Raw genomic sequence first — 9,586 nt, forward strand, 5'->3', positions numbered from 1 at the left:
CAAAATACAGTTCCTTTATTTGTCCAGCAGGGAGAATACTTACGGCATTACAGCACTACAAGTAGAGTGCAGATAAAAGGCAAAAGGAAAAAGCGTATACTTATGTATTAAATAGAAAGAGGACAGCACATATCAACAAATAAGCAAAAGCAGATACAGATTTACTTTTCCTAATGATTTAAAGGCAGTGTTTCACTTACTGTACTTGGGTAAGGACCCGGTTAGTTCGGGGATCGTCCTCTGTAAAACACATGCTGCTTTCCCCCCCAGATGTCCTAACAATGAGTCCAGCAGATGTTGCCAGATCAAACATCTGGGTGTCCTGCAGCCAGAGAGCCATGCATGTGCACGGAGGATATCATGAAATATTACAGCAGCATTTCAACAGCCTCTGTGTATGGATGAAAAACCAGGCACCTTTGACACAGACAGACAGCTTCATGGATTGATAGAGATGCTGTGGGAAACCTTCAGTGGAAAAGTAAAGCATGCATACAGGTTTAAATGGTAAAGGGTCTGTACCCCATTCACACCTCATTCATGCAGAGCAGCACCACTTGCTCTAGGAAGCTAACACTCACACACACTCACACACCTGAACACATGGAGGAGCATGCAGTTCCTCTACAGTCCTGAGCTTTAGTTGAACAAAGCATCCTCGCTTTTTACTTCCTGTGTTGGGATTTTGGTGCAGCGGCCACCCTCAACAGAGCAAGATCACATGACTCAGACTGGCTGAAATTCATATACACTTTTCCCACGCTCAAGAACTCAGACCATTTCTCTGGAAATGACTCATTTAAAGCCATTCACACAAGCAGGAAACCTTCAAGGGACATTCAAGATGCGGGAAGAATAGAAAGCCCACTTCTGCAATAAGTCAGCTCTACTGCATAGCATCAGAAAGACCTGGAGTATTGGAGCGTACCACAAACTGTTGTATATTTAAAGGTGCACCAAAGAGCTTTTGAGCCTGGCAAAGGGAATCATCAAAAGCACGAACACCAGAGGAAACACCTCTCTGAGAGTTTCAGATCCTCCCAGGGGGGAATTCCATTAGATGAGCGGACCTTTGGGAAGTCAAACTGGGACAAGTCACTCCTCTTTAGTGGTTGAAACCCTGAAGGAAGGATGTCTGCGATTGTAAAAACCTGCTAATTATACAGCGAGTGCACCCCATGAGGCCCCCATAAAGACGGCTCGTTACCACACTGTGCTGTAACAGTGCGTTCCTGCAGCATGCTTCAGTGCAGGCTCAGACAACTGGGATAACCCAACAGACTCAGAGATGAAGTAACATATTTCTCAAGGTAGACACTGACCCACATTCTGTTCTTCTCTTAAGGAGGAATGGCAGAATGATAGGGATGTGCAAAAATGAACGAGCAAATCTTTTTGAACAAATCTTTTGAGAGTCCGGTATGAATTGGGCCATCCTTTCGAAACCCCAGTTGCTTCCCACAAGTAGCTCCTGCTTCTGGCGCCAAAAAGTACTTTGAAAAGTAGAAGATGAAACCCTCTTTATTAGTCACATACAAGCACTCAGCAGAGCACACACAGTGAAATATAGGGGGTGGGGGGGGGATTGGAGGTGTCCGGTTCCTTGCTCAAGGGCACCACAGCAGGGCCTAGGAGGTGAACTGGGACCTCTCCAAGTAGCAGTCCGTATTTCAAGTCTGTTCGGGGACTTGAACCGGCGACCCTACGATTCCCAGTCCAAGCCCCTGCTGACTGAACCACTGCTGGACAGGAAAACAAACAGAGGGCCTAATGTACGCCTTCACCTGCGACACAGATGAACAAAATCCTCCGTTGTATTCCAACATGGTACATAACCACCTACATTGGGATATTAGAGAGTGTATTCAGTTGCAAATCTCTTCATTTTATAGCAACTGCAAACATCAAATCCATATAACGATCCACAAAAACAATGTAGGTCTGTAATCATTTCAAAAGAAAGAAAGTCTGCTCACAATTAACGGCTAATGCATGGAAGAGAAGTTTTATGGGATGGGTTTGTACTTGTAAACGGACTCCATATTATGCAAAGCGCCTCGGAAGGAAGGAAGGAAGGAAGGAAGGAAGGAAGGAAGGAAGGAAGGAAGGAAGGAAGGAAGGAAGGAAGGAAGGAAGGAAGGAAGGAAGGAAGGAAGGAAGGAAGGAAGGAAGGAAGGAAGGAAGGAAGGAAGGAAGGAAGGAAGGAAGGAAGGAAGGACGGAAGAGAGAAGCTCTCTTTCCCTTTATATCATTTCACTGTGGTAAATCGTCTCCCAGATTTCCCATGCTCTCTCCCCGCCTCTCTTTCACAGCCCTCCCTCTCCTCCATTAGTTCTCCATCACTCAAACCTCCCCCCTCCCCCGCCCCCTGCTGGCTGTGTTCAGCTTGTTCTGTTCCTGTCAGTCCGCTATGCTTGGTGAACCGCCAAGCAGATGCCAGAGAGGTGAACAATGATGAAATACAGCAAACACACAAAGAAGAGGAAGAAGAGGAAGAAGAGGAGGCAGACCTCTCGTGTGTGTTAGGAGGTTGGGTTGTGGGATGTCCCTGCAAAGTTTAAAAGCTGTGGAAAAACATCCAAGGATTCATATTGGCAAAGGTTAAATATGTTTCTACCAACATTAAGAAAGTCAGGGGTTTAGCAAAGTGATCATGAATCATCCCCTGGAGAACATGAACATCTGTACAAGGTTTCATGCCAACTGGGTCAACAGTCCTTGAACTATTCCAGGATTTAAGGGAGGATTCATCTCTGGATTTCAATGGCAACTCAAAAACTCTGAGAGAAGAAGGGGATATACTTTATTGATCCCTTAAATAAAAATGTTTACACACAGGGAGGATACATGCACAGGGCGGCAGTGGCTCAATAGGTAGGGACTTCGTCTTGGGACCGAAGGGTCGCCGGTTCACGTCCGGTCAGCGGACCAAAAAAAAAATATGGAGTGAGCTGGTAGCTCGAGAGGTGCCAGTTCCCCTCCTAGGCCACTGGCGCCGGGTACCTGGCTGCCTCTCTGCTCAGCCACCTCTCCTCTGCATGTGTGCATGTATTTCCTCTGTGTTTGTGCATGTATATCCTCTGTGTGTTTAATGTGTGTCAACACAACAGAGTAGAGAAAGCCATTTCCCTGTAAGGGATTAATAAAAGTATGTTGTTTTCTTCTTCTTCTTCTTCAGATGATATACATGCACCAACACAACCACACACATGGCAGAGCAGGGAGGATGCCAGGTACCCGGCGCCAGCGAGCAGTTTCAGGGTTTGGTAGCTCAGTAGCTCAGGAGGAGAGCTGGCACCTCTCCAGCTACCAGCTCACTCCATATTTTGGTCCGGTCGGGATGTGAACCGTCGACCCTTTGGACCCAAGTCTAAGCCCTTACAGACTTAGCCACTGCCGCCCTACAAGCTCTGTTGACTCTGCTCTTTAAAAAGCATCTCATCCCTGACTTTTTTGAGGTACAAGACTCTGGTATCATTCAGTCTGTGATTTAGCCGAGGGGCCTTTAAGTTGAGCCGGTAATCTTCCAATCTTTAAAGCCGGGGTATCGCTGTACCAGAGGAGGCCCGCTTGGCACGAAATGCCCTCGTACAATCTGCCCCTGCAATCATGGTTCTGTCCTGCTGCTAGCCTCCATATGTTCCTCGTTAATCTACATTTCCTCCAAGTTCCCCTTCTTCTTCTCAAGGAGTTCCAGCGATACTCTGAATGTATGCATAAAAAATGATGAAATACACATGAAGAAGAAGAGGAGGCAGACCTCTCGTGTGTGGTAGGAGGTTGGGTTGTGGGATGTCCCTTCAAAGTTTAAAAGCTGTGGAAAAACATCCAGAGATTCATATTGGCAGAAGTTAGATATATTTCTCCCAACATTTTGGATATAATGGCCCGCGTCGATGCAATAATACATTCCGCACATTCCATATTTTCAAAACTAACTGCACTGGAAACTACCTGGTTTACTTTAGGGGGGAAAACAACACGGTTAGGTTTAGGAAAAGTATTTGGTTTGTGTTAAAATGAAATTGGTTTTACTTTAGTAGAATAGTTACATCAACATTGACCTTTGCGGACCATTTCACCCCCCCCCCGTGCATCACAACAACATGAGGTGCATTTGGTGAGATAAACACACATTACAGTAGATTACGTTCCGCAGATAGAGCTAGAAGCTGTGCATAATCAGCCTGGTTTGGATCCACTGTACCAATGGGTTGAGGTTTTGTTGCATATTTCTTTTGACACATCCGGGGCTTTAATGGGACGGGTTTTGTGAAGAGGAAATGTAGTTTTGGTTTATTGAGCTGCAGCATGACACACTGTTTCAAATCAATGCCATTTCCAAGTGAGGTCAGGTCCATGGTAGGGCGGTGAAGGGAGGATCGGGTTCGTTATAAAGTTGGCTAAGGGTGAGGATAAAGGATTAAGGGCTCGGTCGGTGTTAGATTTAAGCGTGTGATGGACAGTAATGAGCAGTTGTGCAGAGTTCCAGTAACTCTATACCGGGCAATTCAAATGCATTGAATGAAAACAGCTGGTTTAAATTAAGTACTCACTTCAAACGTGCAGACTTTGAGGGGTAGGCCTTGGAAGAGACCTCGACTCCAATGATTGCATCGAGTGGGCACTGTTAGAGGAGGGTGCATACAACACAAACCCTGTCATAACCAAAGCCTTCATGCAGCTGGAAAGTCCTTCAGGAAACCTTCTTTATTTAGAGACCTTTATTTATGGCAGGGTTGCTGAGCACACAAGTTCAAGAGTTCAATCCTTGATTTGTGCCAAACTGGGAAACGTTTTGCAGAACACCTCATACAGATTCACAGAGAGAGGGTTTGTGTTCAAAATCAAACTCGAGTGCAAGAGACTAGAAAAGGGAAAGGGCAGGAGGTGGAGATCCTGTCACAGCTGAGCCGTTCTGTGGTTCTCCAGACCTGTGATGTGCAGGGAGTGGTGAGCTGGCAGACGCTCTGCTTGTTCTGCTCTGATTCATTTTATATTTACCTGAATTCCCAGAGTCTTTAGTTGCTGGCAGCAGATGCTCTGGTGCTGTTGAGGCTTTTGTTCAACTTGCAAAACCTCACTTTGAACCCCAGAAACTTTCCCTGGAAACCTTCAGAGGAGCTCATGGCGTTTCAAATGCAGGAAACGGAGTCTTGATAAAGCTCTGCGGACATTAAATGAACCACTTCATCCATTACCATTCATAATGGTCCAGCAGTGGCTCAGTAAGTAGAGGCTTGGACTGGGAATCGTAGGGTCGCCGGTTCAAGTCCCCGAACAGACTTTAAATATGAAAAGTGGACTGCTACTTGGAGAGGTCCCAGTTCACCTCCTAGGCACCGGACACCTCCAATCCCCCTTCCCCATTGCTCCCCTAGCCCGGGCACTGCTCTGCTGTGTACATGTATGTGACAATAAAGAGGGTTTCATCCTCCGATTCTATCTGAGAGCCCGTTTAAAATAAAAAAATATGTTTTAGGAGGACAGGCCCTGGTGGGGTCAGCATGTCAGAAGGGAAACGCTAACCAGCATATATAAAGTTTGTGTCATCATTTTAGTTTACTCAGCACTTTGGCTAACGGCTGATTGGTTTTTGCAGGAGTTGTAAACTTTGACCTGGTGAAGGTTTGGATGAAAGGTCAGAGTGTTACGCTCCCTAATAATCTAGGGGTCAAAGGGTAAAGATATTATCTGATGAATCAAAGAAAAGAGGGATCGCTATCCAAGTTACAAAACAAACCGAAGACAAAATAAGAACAACTTTCCTATAAAAGAAATTCACAAAAGTAAACAGTATAAAAAGACACGATGGAGCACATCTCCAAACACCAGCTGGTTTACTGGTCTCACACCACACTGCACTGGTCACACATGCAGCCCAGAGGAGAAGGGAGGAGACAGACTTCCTCAGGCCTTTCACACAGGTCCTGATTAGTGACTTGGAACACCTGAGGGAGACATTAGGAGAAGAGGGGGAGAGAGAAACACAAACACACCAACGCACGTAACACAGAGGATCAACAGTTACTTAAATTCTGCGTAAAGAGAAGATGTTTTTACGTGCCGAGTTTCATTGCATCCATGAAAAAATGCGGAGAGAAAAGTTGGAGGATCGCCTTGGTTTAAATCTCCTGACCCATGGAGGCTATACTATTTGACAATCGATCCTTAGAAAAGTCAGGGGTTTAGCAAAGTGATCACGACTCTTCCCCTGGAGAACATCAACATCTGTACAAGGTTCCATGCCAGTTGGTCCAACAGTTCTCGAAGTATTTCAGGATTTAAGGGGTGAAAACTGACCGACTTGGTTTGGGGGCGATTTTGACATCAATAGTAGCATTAATGGCAACTCAAAAACTCTGTGGTGTTCCATGACTCTACTGAGGATGATTCAAAGCGACAGGAGACTCAAAGACCTCAGAAGTGAGTTAAAAAGCGTCTCATCCTGACTTTTTTGAGGTACAAGACTCTGGTAACATTCAGTCTCTGATTCAGTCCTGATTTAGCCGAGGGGCCTTTAAGTTGAGCCGGTAATCTTCCAATCCTCAAAGCCGGGGCATCGCTGTACCAGAGGAGGGCCTCGTACAATCTGCTCCTGCAATCATTGTTCTGTCCTTCTTCTAGCCTCCATATGTTCCACGTTAATCCACGTTTCCTCCAAGTTCCCCTTCTTCGTCTCAAGGGGTTCCAGCAGTGCTCTGAATGTATGCAGGCTGGGCGGGATCAGAGGGTAGCAGGACTTGGCTGCAGATGTGATTTTCCACGTCTTTGTTCATTGGGCTGATCGGTTTAAGGGCAACAAAGCCTGTGTTATTTACGGTGTTTTGGACCAGATGACTTTAAAGCTGCTGTGATGCCTGTTTTTATATCGACATGGATTAAATGTCGTCCTGTACGAGAAAGGAATGATTTGTCGTTCAGTTTCTTCCAATTCTGCAGTTTTTCTTCTGTTTCAAAAAGCGTTTAGCTTCTTCCTGCTCATTGTCTTGGTTTTCTGGCCCGCTACTTTACAGTTTGCATTCAATCTGACCGTCTCCATTTGCATTTCATCATCTTTATGAGTAACTAAAGCTAACATATCGACTACTCTGACATCTCACTGAGCATGGTACGATGTAATATTCCATCATCGCTCTCTCACTCCTACTTCCATCTCTCTTCCTCACTTTTTCAAACCAATTTTCTCACCTCCTGTCCTCTCATCGTTTACTCTTCCTCCCTCGGTCATGCTTTCGGTTTGATTGGCGCCGTGGTGAACCGTTGGCCATTCTCTCTGTCTCTTTCATTCCCATTTCCTCCTCCTATAAATCCTGTATCCTCAAAGACAGTCTTTCTCCTCCTCCAGCTCTCCCTCTGTCTCTTCGATATTTCTCTTTTTATTCTTCCCCCCTCATTGTGTACCTTTTCGCTGTGCTGTCACTTCCTCTTTTCTTTTTCAGACTGGATCCCTCGGGGCTGTTTCAACACTGCTTTTGCACATTTCACTTTTATGTACTCCCAGAGGTGGAAACGTGCTTTAAAGGCTCAAACCTCTTCCATCAGGAGGAACAGCAGCTTCAGAAAGGATGCAGATATAGAAACTCAAATCAGAACTCCTGCAGAAACATCTGCAGCAGCTCTTCAACTCATGCAGCATCTAGAGAACATTCAGCAGAGGAAACATGAGCAGTTTACTAAAAGCTGCAGAAACCAAACGCTGCAAGAAGCTCCAACACAACAGAGACCAGGGGACACTAAAGAGAGACGCACACAGCTGGAGACCAGGGGACACTAAAGAGAGACGCAGGGTGACGCTGCAAGAAGCAGATCCAGCGTCACCCAGCGCTCCGGTCCCAGCTGTGTGCGTCTCTCTTTAGTGTCCCCTGGTCTCCAGCTGTGTGCGTCTCTCTTTAGTGTCCCCTTGTCTCCAGCTGTGTGCGTCTCTCTTTGGTGTCCCCTGGTCTCCAGCTGTGTGCGTCTCTCTTTAGTGTCCCCTGGTCTCCAGCTGTGTGCGTCTCTCTTTGTTGTTGGCCCCGTAGTTTTGGCATGGTCAGTAATATGCAAGAGATAAATGTGAACAGCAAACTTTGATCTGCTGCAGATTGAAACTTTGGAAATGACAGATGAAAAGGTAAAACTGACATTTAGACAATTATTTAGATTGTTGATCATTGTATTTATTGCAGTAATACATATATTACTGTGGCCCCTCATTTATATTCATGTATGCACACATGAATATAAATAAAGGGCCACAAAGAGGGACATAAAGCCTCTGTGCGGAGAGAACGATGGAGGATGTTCTTGAAGTACTTGTATTGGTTCTTGCCTCGGTCAAAAGCAAAACAGACACACAAAATCAAATACATAACACACGGATGAATCATGACAGAAGAGTGTCCGGTAGTTCAGTGTTTGATGGAAATGTGAGGGCGGTATAAATGCATTTGTATATTTGAAGAGAAAGAGATGGCAGGAGGAAGAGGAGACAGTGAGACCTAATATACATACAGACAACAGTAGAGAAGCTTCCTGATGTAAACAACAGGGCTGACACGACGCCACCTCATCCAAACAAAAAGCTTTGGATGAGGTTTGGTTTTTCAAAATAGAAGCAGGTTTTTAGGGAATCGTTTTTAAAATTGCTTCAGCATTTGTTGCTGAAAAGGAAGCTCAACTTCAGCGTGCTTATAGTAGTCTTAAAACCACATCTTGCTGTGGATTTCTCGTGGTCTGCTGGTGAGATCTCCCGAGCGCTAGTAGTCGACATGTAGATGTATTTTATGATGACGTGCATGTAACTTAGCTACTCAGCCATTACCTGTCATAGCTTCAAATGCACTTTTTGAACTCTGTTTTGATAAAATGACATCGTGTTTCAGCTTTTAATCAAGGTAGATTTCCAACCTTCTATAAAAACCTTTGCCAGCTCTGTATTTGCATTTACTTCGTAAGATTCTGCAGAAAGTGTTGAAAGTGTTTCGTCCGTCTGTCTTGCCTCTCCTCATATTTCCTGCTGAACCTCTGCACACCCTACTCCCACGCCCCTCCCTATCCAACCCCCCACCTCTGCCAGTCTAACCACTACTCCCCAGATAACACTGATCCACAGAAAGCACACTCTGCCTGCAGCTGTTTAACCCATCGCTGTGAGGAAGACGAGGAGCCCAGGGGAGCAGTGGAGAGTAACCAGGCACAACAAGCTTTTATGTGAAGCAGAAACCCCTAGAGTACACACACACACACACACACACACACACACACACACACACACACACACACACACACACACACACACACACACACACACACACACACACACACACACACACACTGAACCCGAACACAGCCCTCTGTATTATTGTTTGTGTCACTCTGTTCATTAAACATCTTAAACTTTACCTTCAGTGCAGACTCTTATCCTTCCACGCGTCAAAGTACTGAGCCTGGTCTCAGACCTTCTAGTGCCTTAAATGGTTCTCCTCTCTCCTACAGTCAGCTGGGTAGTTGGTAGTAAATGTTCTTAATGTTGATGTAATTCTTATTATTGTGTAGCAGGCACCATCTGCATATATTCTGTATCCCTGTTTAGTTAGTCTTGATC

The sequence above is a fragment of the Eleginops maclovinus genome, chromosome 4 (genome assembly GCF_036324505.1).
Source record: "Eleginops maclovinus isolate JMC-PN-2008 ecotype Puerto Natales chromosome 4, JC_Emac_rtc_rv5, whole genome shotgun sequence".
Lineage (NCBI taxonomy): Eukaryota > Metazoa > Chordata > Actinopteri > Perciformes > Eleginopidae > Eleginops > Eleginops maclovinus.